This window comes from Triticum urartu, chromosome 5A (assembly GCF_056163025.1).
Source record: "Triticum urartu cultivar PI428250 chromosome 5A, HENAU_Tu73, whole genome shotgun sequence".
In the NCBI taxonomy this organism is placed as follows: Eukaryota; Viridiplantae; Streptophyta; class Magnoliopsida; order Poales; family Poaceae; genus Triticum; species Triticum urartu.
In genome coordinates, this window is record NC_141877.1 from 444110384 (window position 1) to 444136488 (window position 26105).

At 43.6% G+C, this 26105-nt stretch overlaps 1 pseudogene; it reads right to left on the bottom strand.

The window, feature by feature from the left end:
• On the bottom strand, positions 1-25283 carry LOC147971834 (protein DETOXIFICATION 27-like; annotated as a pseudogene).
• Between the last annotated feature and the right edge of the window lie 822 nt (positions 25284-26105).

Here is a 26105-nt window from a genome sequence, read left to right on the forward strand (position 1 = left end):
CTACAGCTCGGGAACACTGTTCACATACGCAACCAGCGCTTGCCAACCTGACCCAACGGCAACTCCTGCAGATCATAGGTGCAGCAGCAAGCTTATTTCCCTGTTTTCTGCATATGGCTCGAGCTAATTGTTGTATGACATGGGGTAAATAACCAAGTAAAGTTCTTAGTACCTGAAAGGACAGGTTGGACTCCGTTGAGGAGGATGGTGAGGGCCAGCAGGACGGACATGTTGTCCACGACATCGATCACGGCCTTGCTCACACTAGTAGAAAAAGGGCCTTTTGTCCCGGTTCGTAAGGGCCTTTTGTCCCGGTTTTGGAACCGGGACAAAAAGGTCGTTACTAATGCCCTTGGCCTTTAGTCCCGGTTCTTACACGAACCAGGACAGATGGGCCTCCATGTGGCCGGTGCGGCGAGCCCAGGCAGGAGGCCCTTTGGTCCCGGTTGGTGGCACCAACCGGGACCAATAGGCATCCACGCGTCAGCATTTCAGGTGCTGGGATTTTTTTAGAAAGGGGAGGTTAGGGGGTTTTGCGGGGTTAATTTAGGTGTTTCATATATTGTGTTAGCTAGCTAATTAATAGAGAGAAGTGTCCTCTCTTATCTCCGTGCTTGGTCGACGCTACGTACTATACGTATAGAGAGGACTGGACACGCTAGCTAGTAAGCAAATGAAGGAAACAGAAGATCGTCATGAACATATGCATACAGAGAGAAGTGATATCGACCACCTCTCCTTCTCTGAGAGATTGGTCGAACAACAAGTTCTTGTATATCTATCCGACGCTACTGGCTACATATATACAATATAATTATCTCTTACAATATAATCTCCTAATTAAAAACCAACTAATTAGGGTCCACATGGTATTCTCCGTCTTTAGCGATCACGTGGTCAAGAAAGAATGCCTCCAATTCCTCTTGAATTCCTCGCATACGATCTGATGGTAGGAGTTCATCCCGCATTCGAAATATCTAATTTGAAGAAGGGGGTCAATACATATATATGAATAAATGAAACTGAACACAAATGATGGTAATAAAATAAAATTGTGAATATTATTATTTACGCACTTCATATTGTTTGTCAGAGTAGCCCTGCTCACAGGTCGTGTGGCGGATGGACTCGCAAATGTAGTATCCACAGTAATCATTCCCTTGTTCCTGCCACAACCACTTTACAAGAAGTAGAGGTCAATCAAACTGATAGTTAGCAAGCATGCTAAATGGTATTGATGAAACTAGCGCTTGAATCACTAGGAGATGCGTGGAACATGCTACTATAGTACTTACTTTCGGGTGTCTAAATTGTAGCTTCTTACTTTCGGGTGTCTAAATTGCAGCTTCTTCGGCAGTCCCGAAGTTTTTGAGGTGAATTTTTTCCAAACCCTGCCAGACAAAGAAAACAATTACTTGATATCAGGAAATGAACAAAGTTGCCGATATGGTGCGATAATGATCGATTTAACTTACTTCTCTAGAATTTCAGTAATGTCCGCATACTCCTTGGGATCTTTTCATCTTGAGTCTAAGACAGTTACTATTCCCTGCTCAAGCTTAATCTCTAGGAGAATATAGTGGAAGCTACGCACGCATGCATAACTCATCAATTACATTACTATAACCTTGACTAATAAGGGAAACCGAATATGCACAAGATAGTAACACTCACTGGAATTCGTAAGGGAAGAGTATTATAGCTTTGTTTTGATTCAATACAAACGATTGTAGCAGGTTGGCCTCGGTATCTTTGGCCTGAAATTCAACCATAAATGCATCTATGAGATTTGTGTTAATGAACCCAATATCACCGATTTGTCTTTTCTTCAATTCGGCGATCTTCAATCTGCATAATATAGTGAGGATAATTAAAAATACATGCAATGAAAGACCTGACCTATATATAGAGACTTAATGACAGAAGTAGTACTACTTACAGGCAATAGCAAGTGATCATTAATTTATCGAAGGCCTTTAGATTGAAAACGCGAAGAACTCCTCAAATGGAACATTCAATAGTTCAATTCCAACGAGGTCATGCTCCTCTCTAACTCTTAGCGTCAAAATATTACTCCCCTCAGACTCTCTGCGGGTTTTCATGTACCAATCATGGAATCTTTGCATCATCGTTGTTAGAGATCTTTCATCTTTGACAAGAGGCTTCCCGTACACGTATTTGTGTTCGTCCACCTCCAAGAAATCAAAATTTGCATCGTCGGGCAGGTAATCTGCAGGATTGGTACCGGGCAAGATCCCCGGATGATTAGCGACGATATCGCTAGACACCTTGAGGGGGGGGACAATTGGTTTGCTTGTTCGCCGAGTTGGGCAACTTTTTTCCCAGCTCGTCGTTCTGCTAACCTTTGACTACTGACAGTACTTCCCGATCGCTCCGCTTCGATAAATGACTTTGTAAGAATGCGCATAGTTGCCTTTCGCCGGAGACTTTGGTGGTTTCTTCAGGGCAGCCAGAGAACGCTTCACTTTTACTGGATCTATCTTCTCCTCCGGAGGTGGATGTTTCTTTGCTTTCACCCCTTCAAAGAAGTTGTTCACTTCGGCTTGCACGATCTTCGTGTTTTCCACCTGGCTCCTCTCGTATGGTAACTTCTCTGGAGTCTTCAGAGAAGGACCGTATCTGTATTGCCTGCCTCTGGCTATACTGCTAGACGCCGGAGCAGACGGAGCGGCTGCGGCTGTCTATCCTTTCTTACGAGGCGGAGGAGAAGGACGACGCGCCGGAGCAGCCGAAGCGGCGGCGGGTCTCTTCTGCCCTTGTTGACGAGGCGGAGAAGGAGGAGGTTGGCTGCTCGGGCGCACCAGCGCAAGCGGAGAAGGAGGCGGAGTGCCGCCACACGCCAGAGAAGGAGGCTGAGTGCCCTGATCACTCGCCAGAGGAGGAGGCGGAGGGCCCTGACTCGCCGGAGGAGGAGGAGGAGGCGGAGGCGTCTAGTTCGGAAGGTTGATGAGCTCCTTCCTCCATAGGCATGGAGTCTACAGAGAAGAACCCAGCCGAATCTCCCTTCACCCATAGGGTGGTCATGAAGGAAATATGCCCTAGAGGCAATAATAAAGTTATTATTTATTTCCTTATATCATGATAAAAGTTTATTATTCATGCTAGAATTGTATTAACCAGAAACATAATACATGTGTGAATACATAGACAAACAGAGTGTCACTAGTATGCCTCTACTTGACTAGCTCGTTAATCAAAGATGGTTATGTTTCCTAACCATGGACAAAGAGTTGTCATTTGATTAACGGGATCACATCATTAGTTGAATGATCTGATTGACATGACCCATTCCATTATCTTAGCACCCGATCATTTAGTATGTTGCTATTGCTTTCTTCATGACTTATACATGTTCCTATGACTATGAGATTATGCAACTCCCGTTTGCCGGAGGAACACTTTGTGTGCTACCAAACGTCACAACGTAACTGGGTGATTATAAAGGAGCTCTGCAGGTGTCTCCAAAGGTACATATTGGGTTGGCGTATTTCGAGATTAGGATTTGTCACTCCGATTGTCGGAGAGGTATCTCTGGGCCCTCTCGGTAATGCACATCACTTAAGCCTTGCAAGCATTGCAACTAATGAGTTAGTTGCGGGATGATGTATTACGGAACGAGTAAAGAGACTTGCCGGTAACGAGATTGAACTAGGTATGGGATACCGACGATCGAATCTCGGGCAAGTAACATACCGATGACAAAGGGAACAACGTATGTTGTTATGCGGTCTGACCGATAAAAGATCTTCGTAGAATATGTAGGAGCCAATATGAGCATCCAGGTTCCGCTATTGGTTATTGACCGGAGACGTGTCTCGGTCATGTCTACATTGTTCTCGAACCCGTAGGGTCCGCACGCTTAAGGTTACGATGACAGTTATATTATGAGTTTATGCATTTTGATGTACCGAAGGTTGTTCAAAGTCCCGGATGTGATCACGGACATGACGAGGAGTCTCGAAATGGTCGAGACATAAAGATTGATATATTGGAAGCCTATGTTTGGATATCGGAAGTGTTCCGGGTGAAATCGGGATTTTACCGGAGTACCGGGAGGTTACCGGAACCCCCCGGGAAGTATATGGGCCTTAGTGGGCCTTAGTGGAAGAGAGGAGAGGTGGCCAGAGATGGGCCACGCGCCCCTCCCCCCTCCTTGGTCCGAATAGGACAAGGAGAGGGGGCCGGCCCCCCTTCCTCCTCTCTCTCCTTTTCCCCCCTCCGCGAATCCTATTCCAACTAGGAAAGGGGGGGTCCTACTCCCGGAAGGAGTAGGACTCCTCCTGGCGCGCCACCTCTTGGCCGGCCAGCCCCCCCCCCCTTGAGCCTTTATATACGGAGGCACGGGGCACCCCTAGAGACACAAGTTGATCCACGTGATCATATTCTTAGCCGTGTGCGGTGCCCCTTCCACCATAGTCCTCGATAATATTGTAGTAGTGCTTAGGCGAAGCCCTGCGACGGTAGTACATCAAGATCGTCACCACGCCGTCGTGCTGACGGAAATCTTCCCTGACACTTTGCTGGATCGGAGTCCGGGGATCGTCATCGAGCTGAACGTGTGCTAGAACTCGGATGTTACGTAGTTTCGGTGCTTGATCGGTCGAGCCGTGGAGACGTACGACTACATCAACCAAGTTAACGCTTCCGTTGTCGATCTACAAGGGTACGTAGATCACACTCTCCCCCTCTCGTTGCTATGCATCACCATGATCTTGTGTGTGCGTAGGAAATTTTTTGAAATTACTACGAAACCCAACAGTGGCATCCGAGCCTAGGTTTTATGTGTTGATGTTATATGCACGAGTAGAACACAAGTGAGTTGTGGGCGATATAAGTCATACTGCTTACCAGCATGTCATACTTTGGTTCGGCGGTATTGTTGGACGAAGCGGCCCGGACCCACATTACGCATATGCTTACGCGAGACCGGTTCTCCCGACGTGCTTTGCACAAAGGTGGCTAGCGGGTGACAGTTTCTCCAACTTTAGTTGAACCGAGTGTGGCTACGCCCGGTCCTTGCGAAGGTTAAAACAGCACCAACTTGACAAACTATCGTTGTGGTTTTGATGCGTAGGTAAGATTGGTTCTTGCTTAAGCCCGTAGCAGCCACATAAAACTTGCAACAACAAAGTAGAGGACGTCTAACTTGTTTTTGCCGGGCATGTTGTGATGTGATATGGTCAAGACATGATGCTAAATTTTATTGTATGAGATGATCATGTTTTGTAACCGAGTTATCGGCAACTGGCAGGAGCCATATGGTTGTCGCTTTATTGTATGCAATGCAATCGTGCTGTAATGCTTTACTTTATCACTAAGCGGTAGCGATAGTCGTGGAAGCATAAGATTGGCGAGACGACAACGATGCTACAATGGAGATCAAGGTGTCGCGCCGGTGACGATGGTGATCACGACGGTGCTTCAGAGATGGAGATCACAAGCACAAGATGATGATGGCCATATCATATCACTTATATTGATTGCATGTGATGTTTATCTTTTATGCATCTTATCTTGCTTTGATTGACGGTAGCATTATAAGATGATCTCTCACTAATTATCAAGAAGTGTTCTCCCTGAGTATGCACCGTTGCGAAAGTTCTTCGTGTTGAGACACCATGTGATGATCGGGTGCGATAGGCTCTACGTTCAAATACAACGGGTGCAAAACAGTTGCACACGCGGAATACTCAGGTTATACTTGACGAGCCAAGCATATACAGATATGGCCTCGGAACACGGAGACCGAAAGGTCGAGCATGAATCATATAGTAGATATGATCAACATAGCGATGTTCACCAATGAAACTACTCCATCTCACGTGATGATCGGACATGGTTTAGTTGATTTGGATCACGTAATCACTTAGAGGATTAGAGGGATGTCTATCTAAGTGGGAGTTCTTAAGTAATATGATTAAATTGAACTTAAATTTATCATGAACTTAGTCCTGGTAGTATTTTGCAAATTATGTTATAGATCAATAGCTCGCGTTGTTGCTTCCCTGTGTTTATTTTGATATGTTCCTAGAGAAAATTGTGTTGAAAGATGTTAGTAGCAATGATGAGGATTGGATCTGTGATCTGAGGTTTATCCTCATTGTTGCACAGAAGAATTATGTCCTTGATGCACCGCTAGGTGACAGACCTATTGCAGGAGCAGATGCATATGTTATGAACGTTTGGCTAGCTCAATATGATGACTAGTTGATAGTTTAGTGCACCATACTTAAATGGCTTAGAATCGGGACTTCAAAGACGTTTTGAATGTCATGGACCATATGAGATGTTCCAGGAGTTGAAGTTAATATTTCAAGCAAATACCCGAGTTGAGAGATATGAAGTCTCCAACAAGTTCTATAGCTAAAAGATGGAGGAGAATCGCTCAACTAGTGAGCATGTGCTCAGATTGTCTGGGTACTACAATCGCTTGAATCAAGTGGGAGTTAATCTTCCAGATAAGATAGTGATTGACAGAATTCTCTAGTCACCATCACCAAGTTAGTAGAACTTCGTGATGAACTATAATATGCAAGGGATAACGGAAACAACTCCCAAGCTCTTCGTGATGCTGAAATCAATGAAGGTAGAAATCAAGAAAAACATCAAGTGTTGATGGTTGACAAGACCACTAGTTTCAAGAAAAGGGCAAAGGGAAGAAGGGGAACTTCAAGAAGAACGGCAAGCAAGTTGCTGCTCAAGTGAAGAAGCCCAAGTCTGATCCTAAGCCTGAGACTAAGTGCTTCTACTGCAAAGGGACTGGTCACTGGAAGCAGAACTACACCAAGTGATTGGCGGATAAGAAGGATGGCAAAGTGAAGATAAGTATATTTGATATACATGTTATTGATGTGTACTTTACTAGTGTTTATAGCAACCCCTCAGTAATAGATACTAGTTCAGTTGCTAAGATTAGTAACTCGAAACGGGAGTTGCAGAATAAACAGAGACTAGTTAAGGGTGAAGTGACGATGTGTGTTGGAAGTGGTTCCAAGATTGATATGATCATCATCGCACACTCCCTATACTTTTGGGATTAGTGTTGAACCTAAATAAGTGTTATTTGGTGTTTGCGTTGAGCATGAATATGATTTGATCATGTTTATTGTAATACGGTTATTCATTTAAGTAAGAGAATAAATTGTTGTTCTGTTTACATGAATAAAACCTTATATGGTTACACACCCAATGAAAATAGTTCGTTGGATCTCGATCGTAGTAATACACATAATCATAATATTGAAACCAAAAGATGCAAAGTTAATAATGATAGTGCAACTTATTTGTGGCACTGCTGTTTAGGTCATATTGGTGTAAAGCGCACGAAGAAACTCCATGCCGATGGGCTTTTGGAATCACTTGATTATGAATCAGTTGACGCTTGCGAACCATGCCTCATGGGCAAGATGACTAAGACTCCGTTCTTCGGAACAATGGAGCGAGCAACAAATTTGTTGGAAATCATACATACTGATGTATGTGGTCCGATGAATATTGAGACTCGCGACAGGTATCATTATTTTCTGATCTTCATAGATGATTTGAGCAGATATGAGTATATCTACTTGATGAAACATAAGTCTGAAACATTTGAAAAGTTCAAAGAATTTCAGAGTGAAGTGGAGAATCATCTTAACAAAAATAAAAGTTTCTACGATATGATCGCAGAAGTAAAATATTTGAGTTACGAGTTTGGCCTTCAGTTAAAAACAATGTGAAATAGTTTCACTACTCATGCCACCTGGAACACCACAGTGTAATGGTGTGTCCGAACATCATAACCGTACTTTATTAGATATGGTGCGATCTATGATATGTCTTACCGATCTACCACTATCGTTTTGGGGTTATGCATTAAAGACAGCTGCATTCACGTTTAAAAGGGCACCATCTAAGTCCGTTGAGACGACACAATCTGAACTATGGTTTGGCAAGAAACCAAAGTTGTCGTTTCTTAAAGTTTGGGATTGTGATGCTTATATGAAAAATTTTCATCCTGATAAGCTCAAACCCAAATCGGAGAAATATGTCTTCATAGGATACCCAAAGGAGACTATTGGTACACCTTCTATCACAGATCCGAAGGCAAGACATTCGTTGCTAAGAATGGATCCTTTCTAGAGAAGGAGTTTTTCTCGAAAGAAGTGAGTGGGAGGAAAGTAGAAAACTTGATAAGGTAATTGTACCTTCTCCCTTATTGGAAAATAGTTCATCACAGAAATCTGTTCTTGTGACTACTACACCAATTAGTGAGGAAGCTAATGATGATGATCATGTAACTTCAGATCAAGTTACTACCGAATCTCGTAGGTAAACCAGAGTGAGATCCGCACCAGAGTGGTACGGTAATCCTGTTCTGGAAGTCATGTTACTAGACCATGACGAACTTGCGAACTATGAGGAAGCGATGGTGAGCCCAGATTCCGCAAAATGGCTTGAGGCCATGAAATCTGAGATGGGATCCATGTATGAGCACAAAGTATGGACTTTGGTTGACTTGCCCGATGATTGGCAAGCCATAGAAAATAAATGGATCTTCAAGAGGAAGACGGACGCTGATAGTAGTGTTACTATCTACAAAGCTAGAATTATCGCAAAAGGTTTTCGACAAGTTCAAGGTGTTGACTACGATGAGAGTTTCTCACTCGTATCTATGCTTAAATTTGTCCGAATCATGTTAGCAATTGCCGCATTTTATGAAATCTGGCAGATGGATAACAAAACTGCAATCCTTAATGGATTTCTTAAAGAAGAGTTGTATATGATGCAACCAGAAGTTTTTGTCAATCCTAAAGGTGTTAACAAAATATACAAACTCCAGCAATCCATCTATGGACTGGAGTAAGCATCTCGGAGTTGGAATATACACTTTGATAAGTTGATCAAAGCATATAGTTTTATACAGACTTGTGGTGAAGCCTGTATTTACAAGAAAGTGAGTGGGAGCACTACAACATTTCTGATAAGTATATGTGAATGACATATTGTTGATCGGAAATAATGTAGAATTATTCTGCAAAGCATAAAGGAGTGTTTGAAAGGAGATTTTCAAAGAAAGACCTCGGTGAAGCTGCTTACATATTGAGCATCAAGATCTATAGAGATAGATCAAGACGCTTGATAAGTTTTTTTCAATGAGTACATACCTTGACAAGATTTTGAAGTAGTTCAAAATGGAACAGTGATAGAAAGGGTTCTTACCTGTGTTACAAGGTATGAAATTGAGTAAGACTCAAAGCCCGACCACGGCAGAAGATAGAAAGAGAATGAAAGTCATTCCCTATGCCTCAGCCATAGGTTCTATAAAGTATGCCATGCTGTGTACCAGATCTATTGTATACCCTACACTGATTTTGGCAAGGGGGTATAATAGTGATCTAGGAGTAGATCACTGGACAGCGGTCAAAATTATCCTTAGTGGAATAAGGATATGTTTCTCGATTATGGAGGTGACAAAAGGTTCGTCGTAAAGAGTTACATCGATGCAAGTTTTGACACTGATCTAGATAACTTTAAGTCTCAATCTGGATACATATTGAAAGTGGGAGCAATTAGCTAGAGTAGCTCCATGCAGAGCATTGTTGACATAGATATTTGCAAAATACATACGGATCTGAATATGGCAGACCCGTTGACTAAAATTCTCTCACAAGCAAAACATGATCACACCTTAGTACTCTTTGGGTGTTAATCACATAGCGATGTGAACTAGATTACTGAATCTAGTAAACCCTTTGGGTGTTGGTCACATGGCGATGTGAACTATGGGTGTTAATCACATGATGATGTGAACTATCGATGTTAATCACATGGTGATGTGATCTAAATTATTGACTCTAGTGCAAGTGGGAGACTAAAGGAAATATGCCCTAGAGGCAATAATAAAGTTATTATTTATTTCCTTATATCATGATAAAAGTTTATTATTCATGCTAGAATTGTATTAACCGGAAACATAATACATGTGTGAATACATAGACAAACAGAGTGTCACTAGTATGCCTCTACTTGACTAGCTCGTTAATCAAAGATGGTTATGTTTTCTAACCATGGACAAAGAGTTGTCATTTGATTAACGGGATCACATCATTAGTTGAATGATCTGATTGACATGACCCATTCCATTAGCTTAGCACCCGATCGTTTAGTATGTTGCTATTGCTTTCTTCATGACTTATACATGTTCCTATGACTATGAGATTATGCAACTCCCGTTTGCCGGAGGAACACTTTGTGTGCTACCAAACGTCACAACGTAACTGGGTGATTATAAAGGAGCTCTACAGGTGTCTCCAAAGGTACATGTTGGGTTGGCGTATTTCGAGATTAGGATTTGTCACTCCGATTGTCGGAGAGGTATCTCTGGGCTCTCTCGGTAATGCACATCACTTAAGCCTTGCAAGCATTGCAACTAATGAGTTAGTTGCGGGATGATGTATTACGGAATGAGTAAAGAGACTTGCCGGTAACGAGATTGAACTAGGTATGGGATACCGACGATCGAATCTCGGGCAAGTAACATACCGATGACAAAGGGAACAACGTATGTTGTTATGCGGTCTGACCGATAAAAGATCTTCGTAGAATATGTAGGAGCCAATATGAGCATCCAGGTTCCGCTATTGGTTATTGACCGGAGACGTGTCTTGGTCATGTCTACATTGTTCTCGAACCCGTAGGGTCCGCACGCTTAAGGTTACGATGACAGTTATATTATGAGTTTATGCATTTTGATGTACCGAAGGTTGTTCGGAGTCCCGGATGTGATCACGGACATGACGAGGAGTCTCGAAATGGTCGAGACATAAATATTGATATATTGGAAGCCTATGTTTGGATATCGGAAGTGTTCCGGGTGAAATCGGGATTTTACCGGAGTACCGGGAGGTTACCGGAACCCCGGGAAGTATATGGGCCTTAGTGGGCCTTAGTGGAAGAGAGGAGAGGTGGCCAGAGATGGGCCGCGCGCCCCTCCCCCCCCCTTGGTCCGAGTAGGACAAGGAGAGGGGGCCGTCCCCCCTTCCTCCTCTCTCTCCTTTTTCCCCCCTCCGCGAATCCTATTCCAACTAGGAAAGGGGGGGAGTCCTACTCCCGGAAGGAGTAGGACTCCTCCTGTCGCGCCACCTCTTGGCCGGCCAGCCCCCCCCTTTGAGCCTTTATATACGGAGGCACGGGGCACCCCTAGAGACACAAGTTGATCCACGTGATCATATTCTTAGCCGTGTGCGGTGCCCCCTTCCACCATAGTCCTCGATAATATTGTAGCAGTGCTTAGGCGAAGCCCTGCGACGGTAGTACATCAAGATCGTCACCACGCCATCGTGCTGACGGAACTCTTCCCCAACACTTTGATGGATCGGAGTCCGGGGATCGTCATCGAGCTGAAGTGTGCTAGAACTCAGAGGTGTCATAGTTTCGGTGCTTGATAGGTCGAGCCGTGGAGACGTACGACTACATCAACCAAGTTAACGCTTCCGTTGTCGATCTACAAGGGTACGTAGATCACACTCTCCCCCTCTCGTTGCTATGCATCACCATGATCTTGCGTGTGCGTAGGAAATTTTTTGAAATTACTACGAAACCCAACAGGTCAAGCTCAAGGTCCTCAAATCCGTCCATTATTTGATCCACCATCACCCTAGCATATCCTTCTGGAATCGACCGGCTGTGGTAGGTTGTGTCAGGTTCAGTAGGTAAAACAGAGCCAACAGCCGCCTTGACTTTCAATGTCATCCATCGCGCCATAAGGTGGCAATGTTGAGACTCTGTGATAGCATCCACGGGGTAGCTAGCAGGAGCCGTGAAGACAGGCTCCAGCTGCTAAGTCTGCTTGGTGGAAGCCACGCTGCTTCTTCGCTGAGATGGCGGGGTAGCTTCAAGGGAAGCTTCGGCAGGTCGTTTGCTGCGATCTGCTTCTCGTTCCTCTAGCCCTTGTACCCTTTCGTGCAGCGTCTGCAGTTGGCTATGCTCCACTTTCTTCCTCCTCTCCTGGCATTTGTAACCCCCTGCGTCCGGAAACCCAACCTTCTACGGAACGGAGCCTAGCGTGCCTCGTGTACGTCCAGGGTGCTCAGGATTCCTGAGGGCCATTGTGAGCTCGTCCTTCTCTCTGTCTGGAACGAACGTCCCTTGCTGCGCTTTCTCGATATACTCCCGAAGCCTCGTGACGGGTATTCGCAGTTTCTCTTCCGTCCAAACGCACTTCCCTGATACAGGGTCCAAGGTTCCGCCAACCCCGAAGAACCAAGTTCGGCAACGGTCTGGCCAGTTCACTGTCTCTGGTTCGACCCCTTTAGCAATCAGGTCATTCTGAGCCTTGTCCCACAAAGGTCGGGCTGTGTGGTAGCCACCTGACCCCATGCGATGGTGATGCTTCTTCTTCGCAGCATTTTTCTAGTTTGTCGTTGACATCTTCTTTCTCTTTTCCGATGTCTTGTGGGCCACAATTGCGGGCCAGTGATCACTAATCTTCTCAAACTGGCCGGTAAATTCTGGTGTAATTTCTTTGTCGACAAACGTTTTCAGCTCATTCTTCCACCTCCTGAATAGTTCTGCCATCTTCTTAAGAGCATGAGACTTGATCAATTCCTCTATAACTGGCTTCTCCAGATCCTCCTCTGGCGGTAGGGTGAAATTTTCCTTAAGCGTTGTCCAAAGATCTTCTTTCTACATATCGGAGACATAAGACACCTCAAGGTCTTCATTCTCAGGCTTTAACCATTGCTGGATACTGATCGGGATCTTATCCCTAACAAGAACCCTGCACTGATTAGCAAATGCTTCCTTTGTCCGGTACGGTTCAATCGGCTTGCCATCGCGCCCGATTGCTGTGATCTCAAACCTTTCATCCGAGCGCAACTTTTTCTTCAGGCCTCGTCTCTTTACCGAAGTTGTGCTCGATCCAGAGGGCTAGAAAAAGAAGAAAGACGAGAGTTAATTAATATGTGTACATACGAAAACAATGAATGCATCAATTAGCTAGTCAGCACGGGCTTAACTAATATATATACCTGGCCGGACTCGGTTCGATCACCGGAGCCGTCATCACGGTCTCCTTCTTGTACCGGCATTGGGTCATCGGAGCCATCATAATCATAGTCGTCTTCTTGTACCGGTATTAATGGGTCACCGGAGCCATCATAATCATAGCCTTCTTCTTCACCCTGTCCTTACAGACCATCGGTGTCATTGAGAAATGACAAGATGACATCACTTCCTTTTGCGATTATTTCCCCCAACATCACTTCTGTTGCTTCGTCTCGGGGGTGCTCCATAGTTTCTGCAAATATTTACAACATGGCAATTATTATTCAAACATTACAGATGGACATATTAGTGGCAAACGTAGAACTAGCTAGCTAATCACAATAAGGAATCATATTAGTGGCCTCGATGCTGCTTCTCTGGGGTTTGGGGTGGCCTCGGCAACGCTTCAAGGGTTTGGGGTGGCCTCGACAACGCTTCAAGGGTTTAGGGTGGCCTCGATGACAACGCTCTTTTAACTTGGTAAATTTGGGTGGCCTCGAGAGAGTTTGTCGGGTAGGGACGTGGCGGGAGGGGGTAGGAGACCAACATCATTTTTTTCTAGGGTTTGGGTGTCCTCAAGAGTTTTGGTTGAGCGAGAGGGCCGGGGGGGTGCTCCCGTGGTACAAGTTATCACGGTCGAGAGGGGGTATATATATTGACCGCCCCTCATGTCGAAGTTATCGGGGAGGGGGTATATCGACCCCCCCTCGTTTTGAAGTTATCCGGAGGGGGTATATCGACAACGACATACTTGATAAAAAAATAAGAAGACAAAAGAGGAAATAAAAAGAGGAGAAGAAGAAAGGAATAGAAGAGAAGCGATCAAAGAAAAAAAGAAGAAAAAAAGGAGAAGAAGAAAGGAATAGAGAAGAAGAAGAAAAAATAGAATATTAAGAAGAAAAAATAGAAAATATTCTATTTTTTCTTCTTCTTCTCTATTCCTTTCTTCTTCTCCTCTTCTTTTTCTTCTTTTTTCCTCTTCTTATTTATTTCTCCTCTTCTTCTCCTTTCTTCCTCTTCTTATTTCCCTTTTTCCTCTCATTCTTTTTCTTCTTCTTCCTTATCTTCCTAGCTAGATATATAATACTTTTCTAAAAATGTAACTTCTGCATATATAAAACTTTTTCTTCTTATTCCTTCTTCCTTCTCTTCCTTCTTTTCATAAATATATAAAACTTTTCTAAAAATGAAACTAACCTAAAATATATTAAATCATAGAACATATATAGATAAAACTAACCTAAAATGTACCCAAATGTACTAAAAATCTAAAATTTATATGCACAGAGAACATACATACATATATACATTTTTATAAAAATGCAAAAAACAAATCATCATATATATGAACAAAAAATCTAAAAAGGACATATAATCAGATATACACACATACATATACTCACACATATACATATAATCTGGAAAAAAACATCATATAATTAAGAAAATAGAGGAGAGGACAGGGGGGCGGCGCCGACCTAACCAAGGAGAGGTGCGGCGTGGTCAGGGCAGAGGCACGGCGCCAGCGTCGGTGTAGAGGGCGGCCACGGCGGCATGGTCGGGGCAGGGGCGACGGCGGCGTGGTCGGGGCAAGGGCGATGGCGTCGACAGGGCAGAGGGCGGCGACGACGTCGATGGGGCGGGTCGGGGGCGCAGCAGAGGCACAGCGAGGGCGTGCAGCGTGGTCGGGGGGGCAGGGCGACGGTGGCGTGGTCGGGGCAGGGCAACGTCGGCGTGGTCGGGGGCGCGGCAGAGGCACGGCGAGCTCGGGTAGCCTGGCAGCGTCGTCGGAGGGATCGAAGAACTGACGAAATTTTCACAAGTGATGGCTTATATAGCAAAGCCATTGGTACCGGTTGGTGGCACCAACCGGTACCAATGCCCCCTTTAGTCCCGGTTGGTGTCACCAACCAGGACCAAAGGTCTCTTTTCAGCAGCCCAAAGGACGGGAAGCAGAGGCCTTTGGTCCCGGTTGGTGGCACCAACCGGGACTAAAGGGGGGCATTGGTATCGGTTGGTGCATTGGTATCGGTTGGTGCACCAACCGGTACCAATGCCCCCCTTTAGTCCCGGTTGGTGCCACCAACCGGGACCAAAGGCCTTGCACTGGCGCGGTGCGGTGGGATGTTTAGTCCCACCTCGCTAGCTGAGGAGCGGACGCACCTGTTTATAAGCGCGGCTGCGCCATCTCCATTGAACTCCTCAGTACTGTAGGCCTATGGGCCAAATCTCACACTACTATGCCTGTGGGCCTACAGGCCCTTCTACGGGCCTGAATCCTGGCCCATGGATGGGTTTCTAGTCGTATTCAGGCTGTGGTGGCACTGTAGGTGGCAAATTTTTTATTTTTCCCCAGTTTTCTTTTTTGCTTTATTTATTTTGTTTTGTTTCTACTTACAACAAAATACTTATTTTTTTATTTTATTTTGTTTCTAATTACTTATTTATTTTATTTTATGATAATTCTTTTTACCATTAAAGTTTCTAACAAAAAAAGTTCTTTATGAAAATTCTTTTTTGCTTTTAATGATTTTGAACAGAAAATACTTTGATAATTTTAGTTGCATCCATTTTATATAATTTTAGTTTCAATAATACTAGAGGTTGCTTATAATGTTTTAAACAGAAAATACTTTGATAATTTTAGTTTCTTAAATTTTATTTATGTTATTAAAGTTTATTTTATTTTGTTTCTACTTATATATTTTATTAAAGTTTATATTATTTTGTTTCAAATAACTTATTGATTTTATTTTATGATAATTCGTGTACAAAACGGACAATCTGTTTCGAAATATCAGGCTTTCATACGGAAACTCGTCTGTTACAAAGGGATTTCATTTTTTGAACTTATTTGAACTCCATAGTTTTTGTGTGTTCAAAATGCACCATTCAAAGCCACATCCTCAATTTACAACCCTTTCTGACTTCATTTGTTATTTTTCATGCATTTACTGATTATTTTGAGCTATAAGACCATGAAATTAAAAAGCATTTGAAACAAACTCTGAAAAGGTTCCAAGTTGGCATGGTATCATCATTTCACCAACATAGCATGTGCAAGAAAATAGAGAGGGTTACAGCAAAAACTGGATGCACTTCGCGTACAAAACGGACAATCTATTTCGAAGTATTAGGGTTTCATATGGAAACTCGTCTGTTACAAAGGGATTTCATTTTTTGAACTTATTTGAACTCCATAGTTTTTGTGTGTTCAAAATGCACCATTCAAAGCCACATCATCAATTTACAACCCTTTCTGACTTCATTTGTTATTTTTCATGCATTTACTGATTATTTTGAGCTATAAGACCATGAAATTGAAAAGCCTTTGGAATGAACTCTGAAAAGGTTCCAAGTTGGCATGGTATCATCATTTCACCCACATAGCATGTGCAAGAAAATAGATAGGGTTACGGCAAAAACTGGATACACTTCGTGTACAAAACGCACAATCTCTTTCGAAGTATCAGGGTTTCATACGGAAACTCGTCTATTACAAAGGGATTTCATTTTTTTGAACTTATTTGAACTTCATAGTTTTTCTGTGTTCAAAATGCACCATTCAAAGCCACATCATCAATTTACAACCCTTTCTGACTTCATTTGTTATTTTTCATGTATTTACTGATTATTTTGAGCTATAAGACCATGAAATTGAAAAGCATTTGAAATGAACTCTGAAAAGGTTCCAAGTTGGCATGGTATTATCATTTCACCCACATAGCATGTGCAAGAAAGTAGAGAGGGTTACGGCAAAAACTGGATGCACTTCGTGTACAAAACGGACAATCTGTTTCGAAGTATCAGGGTTTCATACGGAAACTCGTCTGTTACAAAGGGAATTCATTTTTTTGAACTAATTTGAACTCCATAGTTTTTTTGTGTTCAAAATGCACCATTCAAAGCCACATCATCAATTTACAACCCTTTCCGACTTCATTCGTTATTTTTCATGCATTTACTGATTATTTTGAGCTATAAGACCATGGAATTAAAAAGCATTTGAAATGAACTCTGAAAAGGTTCCAAGTTGGCATGGTATCATCATTTCACCCACATAGCATGTGCAAGAAAGTATAGAGGGTTACAGCAAAAACTGGATGCACTTCGTGTACGAAACGGACAATCTCTTTCGAAGTATCAGGGTTTCATAAGGAAACTCGTCTGTTACAAAGGGATTTCATTTTTTTTGAACTTATTTGAACACCATAGTTTTTCTGTGTTCAAAATGCACCATTCAAAGCCACACCATCAATTTACAACCTTTTCTGACTTCATTTGTTATTTTTCATGCATTTACTGATTATTTTGAGCTATAAGACCATGGAATTAAAAAGCATTTGAAATGAACTCTGAAAAGGTTCCAAGTTGGCATGGTATCATCATTTCACCCACATAGCATGTGCAAGAAAGTATAGAGGGTTACGGCAAAAACTGGATGCACTTCATGTACGAAACGGACAATCTCTTTCGAAGTATCAGGGTTTCATAAGGAAACTCGTCTGTTACAAAGGGATTTCATTTTTTTTGAACTTATTTGAACACCATAGTTTTTCTGTGTTCAAAATGCACCATTCAAAGCCACACCATCAATTTACAACCTTTTCTGACTTCATTTGTTATTTTTCATGCATTTACTGATTATTTTGAGCTATAAGACCATGAAATTAAAAAGCATTTGAAATGAACTCTGAAAAGGTTCCAAGTCTGCATGGTATGATCATTTCACCCACATAGCATATGCAAGAAACTAGATAGGGTTACGAAAAAAACTGGATGCACTTCGTGTACAAAATGGACAATCTCTTTCGAAGTATCAGGGTTTCATATGGAAACTCGTCTGTTACAAAGGGATTTCATTTTTTGAACTTATTTGAACTCCATAGTTTTTCTGTGTTCAAAATGCACCATTCAAAGCCACATCATCAATTTACAACCCTTTCTGACTTCATTTGTTATTTTTCATGTATTTACTAATTATTTTGAGCTATAAGACCATGAAATTGAAAAGCGTTTGAAATGAACTCTGAAAAGGTTCCAAGTTGGCATGGTATCATCATTTCACCCACATAGCATGTGCAAGAAAGTAGAGAGGTTTACGGCAAAAACTGGATGCACTTCGTGTACAAAATGGACAATCTGTTTCGAAGTATGAGGGTTTCATACGGAAACTCGTCTGTTACAAAGGGATTTCATTTTTCTGAACTTATTTGAACTCCATAGTTTTTTTGTGTTCAAAATGCACCATTCAAAGCCACATTATCAATTTACAACCCTTTCGGACTTCATTTGTTATTTTTCATGCATTTACTGATTATTTTAAGCTATAAGACCATGAAATTGAAAAGCATTTGAAATAAACTCTGAAAAGGTTCCAAGTTGGCATGGTATCATCATTTCACCCACATAGCATGTGCAAGACAGTAGAGAGGGTTACGGCAAAAACTGGATGCACTTCGTGTACAAAACGGACAATCTCTTTTGAAGTATCAGGGTTTCATAAGGAAACTCGTCTGTTACAAAGGGATTTCATTTTTTTTGAACTTATTTGAACTCCATAGTTTTTCTGTGTTCAAAATGCACCATTCAAAGCAACATCATCAATTTACAATCCTTTCTGACTTCATTTGTTATTTTTCGTACATTTACTGATTATTTTGAGCTATAAGACCATAAAATTGAAAAGCATTTGAAATGAACTCGGAAAAGGTTCCAAGTTGGTATGGTATCATCATTTCACCCACATAGCATGTGCAAGAAAGTACAGAGGGTTACGGCAAAAACTGGATGCACTTCGTGTATAAAACGGATAATATCTTTTGAAGTATCAGGATTTCATACGGAAACTAGTCTGTTACAAAGGGATTTCACCCACATAGCATGTGCAACATATAGCTCTCTGGAGCATCTAATTAAACCATACATTGAAATTATGTAAAACATTTAAATGCAAAAACAAATGCGATCATAATCGCAACTAAGGTAACAACTGATCAAACTGCATAATGATACCAAGCCTCGGTATGAATGGCATACTTTCTAATCTTCCTAATCGTCAACCGCATTGCATCCATCTTGATCTTGTGATCATCGACGACATCCGCAACATGCAACTCCAATATCATCTTCTCCTCCTCAATTTTTCTTATTTTTTCCTTCAAGTAATTGTTTTCTTCTTCAACTAAATTTAACTTGTCGACAATAGGGTCGGTTGTAATTTTCGGTTCAACCACCTCCTAGATAAATAAAATCTATATCATGTTGGTCGGCATAATTGTCAGAAAAAATAAATGAATCAAATAGTTGTCAAAAGATAATATATACCACATCTGAATCATAGACGGGACGATGGCCGACGGGGGCAGATACCAAAATCATCGCACTATATAATAACAAGAAATAATAAAAGTAAGAAAATTAGACAAGTTTCTATCTGAAGTAAGAATTTTCTTTCTTTCAGAAAGAAGATAAGAACAAGAGGCTCACCACGGTGGTGCCGGCGGCGAGATCGGCGCGGGCGATCGACGGCGGTGAAGACGTGGACATGACGTGACGGAACGCTAAACCTAGACAAATCTCGGGGGAAAATGGAGCTCGGAGGTCGAGTTTTGAGAGGAGAACGATTAACTAGTGTGGCTCGGACATTTCATCGAACACCTCATGTGCATAGAAGGTGAGCTAGAGCACCCAAATGCCCTCCCCTCGCCGGCCAGAAAAAACAGAGTGCTCTGCCGTGGCGATGGGTATATATAGGCAAATTATTTGTCCCGGTTCGTGGCATAAACCGAAACTAAAGCCCTCCCTTCTATACCGGTTCAAGGCACGAATCGGGACCAATGGATGTGGGCCAGGAGCGCGGTCCATTGGTCCCGGTTTGTACCTAGAACTGAGACAAATGGGTCCAGACGAATCGGGACCAATGCCCACGAGGCCTCAACCGGCCCCTTGAGCTCATGAACCGGGTCTAATGCCCCCCATGAGTCTCGGTTCGTGAAGAACCGGGACTAATGGGCTGGCCAGGTCCGAACCAAAGCCTTGTTTTCTACTAGTGTCAATGAGAAGATGAGGGCAAGCCTGCTGTGGAGGCCCAACGCCACCCAGCAGAAGAATATGCTATTACAAAGGAGGTCGTCGTTGACACCATCGTGGCGAACCTCGCCCGGTGTCCGTTGCCCATGCTGAGCTCGTTAGTGACCCGCACCCTTGCAAAACAAAACCAGGGGAGGGTGTCGGGATTCCGTGCAAAGAGGCAAAGAGTGGTGGAGTAGTACACTGGAGTGTCCATGTCTGGTGTGCTTTGCTTACCCGGTGCCTGCCAAGAACCCCAACGGAATCATCATCTCCAGTCCAGTCAAACTCAAGCTGTTCATGGCAAAATAAGTAGTGAAATGTTAGATCGCAAACGAAGAAGTCGTCTCTGTAACTGTAAATAGGTTTTGGAAAAATGTTAAGCCAATATGAAATGGAGATAAGGTAGTTCTACCAGATAGACAAGGCATCCACGGCAAGCTCCGCGTTCTTCGTGTACCTAGTGATGAAGATCAGAACCCTGTAGTACCAACTCTCCAAGCTGCATCCATAGGCAAGACAAGAAAAAAGAAAAATATATAAAGTTGGTGTGTCTCCCTTATATTACCTACCAAAAGTTGAAAGCACCGTGATGATGATAATAAAATAAAGAAATACCAGAACATGACCCAGACACCAAGGACAACTTGACGAACCCCCAGATGTCCACGAACGCCAGCGGCGAGAACCCTCCCCATGTCTCCGGGCAGCCACCGCCGACGGTGTACGCGAGCTGCAGCGCCACGACGAGTGCCCATGAGAAGTTGAGCGCGATGGCGACGCCGATGACTCCGAGCCCGAAGTAGTTGACCAGCTGCCAGGTCACCGCGGTGTGCACCGGGAACGCCACGGCGGTGGTCACCGCGGTGACAGCATTCTTCCTCTGGCACTGGAAGAACTTATTGAGCGGCAGGAGGATGGCGTACATGAAGTGCAGCGGGAGCAGGCACGCGCTGACCACGCCGGCCTTGCGTAAATTACATGATAGTATCACATTTGGGGCGGTGTTGGCGAATTGATACTAGTTTTCAAAAAATTTATGTATCAGTACCAAGTTTTGGGCAAGCCGTTGCAAATCGGGCTAAATCGCGTATAAATATGTACTGACGGTGTATCTGACCAGCTGGGCCCGCCTGTCAGATGCCTACATGGCATGTTATTTGGCAGAAAATCCCCTTACTTTATAGTCAATGACATGAACGTCTTTTTTTTGCAGGAAAAAGTCCTATGAGGGACTTTTTTTTCGTTCGTAAGTTTTCCACGGACTCGATTGAAATTTCCGTCGAATTGGACAACAAATAAATGAAACTAAAAATCGTGCCCTGCCAGGATTCGAACTCGCGACCGGTTGCACACAGGCCGGGCGTGCTAGCAACAACGCCACAGACGCGCTAATCTATTCTAGACGCTCGATTTTCTTTATACTGAAGCACCCTGGGCCGGCGGTTGGGCCAGCGTGGCCTGCAATTTGTTTTTCCGTTTCGCCTTTTATCAGCGCACGCGCTGGGGCTCGTTCGTTGCCCGGGTTTTTTTTAGGGGTGCCCAGGTTTCTTTTCATTCCATTTTTCTTAGTATGCTTTAGTTTTGTTTCTGGTTTCGGCTTTTTTTTGTTTTTTCTTTCTTTTTTCTTCTTCTTTTTTCATTCACTAGGTTGGCTATTATCCTGGATTTTTAACATACTTACTGAACATTATTTAAGTTAAGCTTCAGTATATGTTGAACATGTTTTCAAATACACAAGGACATTTATTTAATATTCGCTGAGCATGTTTTAGCGTGAAGTAAACATTTTTTTAATGGAGATGAATTTTTCTTTACAAAATGTGAATTTTTTTAATATAATGAACTTTTGTTAATCCACGTTGAACATTTTTGTAATATATGTTGAATTTTTTTTTAATATATGATTAAAATTTTACATAATTCCAGTGAACTTTTTGTAATTTATGGTGAAGATTTTCTTAATACATGATGAATTTTTCAACATTGTTTATTTCAAAATATGTTCAGCATGTATTAAAAATTATTTTGTAATATCATTCTTGCATTTCAATAAATACGTCCATTTGATAATATACGTTGGACATATTTTAAATACAATCATTATACGAGTAACTCAAAAAAAACTTTGTGTCAAGCATATTTTTAATAGTTTTGTATTTGAATAATATAACGAGGATACACAATAATTGTGCTTGCTAGTAGTCCTGAGTGAAGACACATAAAATGTTGACTGCATGTGTTCTAGTCTAAAAAAAAAATACTAATAAGTAATCGCAAAATAAAATGTATTAATAGCATGATTATAGAAAAGCAGTAAGTTAGTGCGCGTAGTGTCGCTGGGCTCAACCGCCGGCCCAGCGTGCCGGAGAAAAGTATAAAAATAATTCTTGCCTGCATTCTAACAGTAGCGTCGTTGCGGCGTGGTGGCCAGCGCGGGACTCCAGCGTGCGACAGGTCGCGGGTTCGAATTCTGCCCGAGGGAAACATTTGTTTATTTTATTTATTTGTCGAATTCGACGAAAACATGCAATGGAGTCCGATTCGGTCGTTGAAATTGCTAACAGAAAAAAAGTCTGTCACATGAACCCTTTTCCACAAAATAAAAGACATTTACATGATTACGTATAAGCGCAAGGGGGTTTTCTGTAAAAAAAAACATACCAGTTGGCACCTGCCCGATGGGCCCGCCAGTCAGAAACTTTTGTTTATTTTATTTATTTGTCGAATTCGACGAAAACTTGCAATGGAGTCCGATTCGGTCGTTGAAATTGCTAACAGAAAAAAAGTCTGTCACATGAACCCTTTTCCACAAAATAAAAGACATTTACATGATTACGTATAAGCGCAAGGGGGTTTTCTGTAAAAAAAAACATACCAGTTGGCACCTGCCCGATGGGCCCGCCAGTCAGATACAGCGTCAATACACGTTTATACGTGATTTAGCCCGATTTGCAACGGCTTGCCTGAGCTTGGTACTGACATGTAAAAATTTTGAAAACTGATACCAATTCACCAACACCGCCCCAAACTTTTGTTTATTTTATTTATTTGTCGAATTCGACGAAAACTTTCAATGGAGTCCGATTCGGTCGTTGAAATTGCTAACAGAAAAAAAGTCTGTCACATGAACCCTTTTCCACAAAATAAAAGACATTTACATGATTACGTATAAGCGCAAGGGGGTTTTCTGTAAAAAAAACCATACCAGTTGGCACCTGCCCGATGGGCCCGCCAGTCAGATACAGCGTCAATACACGTTTATACGTGATTTAGCCCGATTTGCAACGGCTTGCCTGAGCTTGGTACTGACATGTAAAAATTTTGAAAACTGATACCAATTCACCAACACCGCCCCAAATGTGATACCATCGTGTAGTTTACTCCGGAAATCAAAATAGCACTAACCAATCAGTGTTTTCTTCCCAAAAATATTTCACTTGGTCTATGCATATAAAGGCGGGAGTGGTGGAGTCGGTGTATTGCTAGAAACTTAGCCTTCCACCATTTTTTTCTTTTCTGAGGAACTTGTTGGAACCTTTGTCACGTTGCCACTCCACCGGCTGCACCGAGTCTCCAGGGAAACTTTTGTTTATTTTATTTATTTGTCGAATTCGACGAAAACTTGCAATGGAGTCCGATTCGGTCGTTGAAATTGCTAACCGAAAAAAAGTCTGTCACATGAACCCTTTTCCACAAAATAAAAGACATTTACATGATTACGTATAAGCGCAAGGGGGTTTTCTGTAAAAAAAACATACCAGTCAGATACAGCGTCAATACACGTTTATACGCGATTTAGCCCGATTTGCAACGGCTTGCCTGAGCTTGGTACTGACATGTAAAAATTTTAAAAACTGATACCAATTCGCCAACACCGCCCCAAATGTGATACTATCGTGTAATTTACTCCGGAAATCAAAACAGCACTAACCAATCAGTGTTTTCTTCCCAAAAATATTTCACTTGGTCTACGCATATAAAGGCGGGAGTGGTGGAGTTGGTGTATTGCTAGAAACTTAGCCTTCCACCATTTTTTTCTTTTCTGAGGAACTTGTTGGAACCTCTGTCACGTTGCCACTCCACCGGCTGCACCGAGTCTCCAGGATGGATCACTACGCACAGCGCACGACCGCCTGCCTTCGCAACGGCCGTAGCACTCCGCACGATCCTCATGCTTATCATGATTAGATAGGGCTCAATCGTTGTACCTGCATGTATATAAACTTTTGTTTATTTTATTTATTTGTCGAATTCGACGAAAACTTGCAATGGAGTCCGATTCGGTCGTTGAAATTGCTAACAGAAAAAAAGTCTGTCACATGAACCCTTTTCCACAAAATAAAAGACATTTACATGATTACGTATAAGCGCGAGGGGGTTTTCTGTAAAAAAAACATACCAGTTGGCACCTGCCCGATGGGCCCGCCAGTCAGATACAGCGTCAATACACGTTTATACGCGATTTAGCCTGATTTGCAACGGCTTGCCCGAGCTTGGTACTGACATGTAAAAATTTTGAAAACTGATACCAATTCGCCAACACCGCCCCAAATGTGATACTATCGTGTAATTTACTCCGGAAATCAAAACAGCACTAACCAATCAGTGTTTTCTTCCCAAAAATATTTCACTTGATCTACGCATATAAAGGCGGGAGTGGTGGAGTCGGTGTATTGCTAGAAACTTAGCCTTCCACCATTTTTTTCTTTTCTGAGGAACTTGTTGGAACCTCTGTCACGTTGCCACTCCACCGGCTGCACCGAGTCTCCAGGATGGATCACTACGCACAGCGCACGACCGCCTGCCTTCGCAACGGCCGTAGCACTCCGCACGATCCTCATGCTTATCACGATTAGATAGGGCTCAATCGTTGTACCTGCATGTATATAAACCCCTGTAATTGTTCAATGTGAATACACAAGAGTTCACACTCATTTGTCTTCTTGGTACCCGAGGCTCGTTCACCCACTCTTCCGCTATGTCTCACAACGACGTTCTCGACCTCGGCAACGCCGGCAACCCCGGCGTCCCCAACTCCAGCGGCATGGCCACGGCCCCGGTGCCCATGGCGTCCGCTCGGCGCCTGTTCTCCCCGTCGACCTCGCGCCCGGCGGCTCGACCCTCCCAGCGGCCAACCCCGGCGCCCCCAACTCCAGCGGCATGGCCACGGTCCCGGTGCCCGTGGCGTCTGCTCCGGCGCCCGCCCTCCCTCTCTCCACCAAGGTGGTCGCGCCCGCGCCGCAGCGCCCTGGCCTCAACCTCTCGGCGCCCTCGATGCACCAGATCAACATCACGTCGTACATCAACTTCAAGCTGGACGTCGCCACCAACAACTACTCCAAATGGAGGCAGCTGATGCACCGCGTACTCTCCATGTACGAGGTCCTCGACCACGTCACCCACCGCTCCGAGCCGCTCACGTAGAGCGCGACCTGGCGCCATGAGGACCTGACCATCGTCATGTGGTTCTACGCCACGATCTCGGACGAACTCTATGACGTGGTCATGTCCGCCGACAGCACCGCCTACAACGTGTGGCACCAGTTCCACGCGTTCTTCATGGACAACCTCCCCGGCCGCGCCATCTACCTCTCCGCCGAGTTCCGCTCCGTTGTCCAGGGCGACCTCACCGTCGACGCGTACTGCCGGTGCCTCAAGGCGCTCGTTGATGCCCTCGCCGACGTCGAAGAGCCGGTGACGGACCGCACCCTCACGCTCCAAGTCCTCCGCTGGCTCAACATGCGTTTTTCAGGTGATGGCCACCGTGCTTATGATGCAGATACCCTTCCCCTCATTCCTGCAGGCCCGGTCTCGTCTTCCCCTCGAAGAGATCGGCCTCGCCAAGCACGACCGCCGCGAGTCCTCCACCGCGCTCATCATCCAGGGTGGCGGGGGGCCCGATGACCGTGGGTCATCCAGCTCCAACCCACCACACGGCCTCCAGGACGGCGCTCCGGATTGCGGCACCTCTGCTGATCGCAACC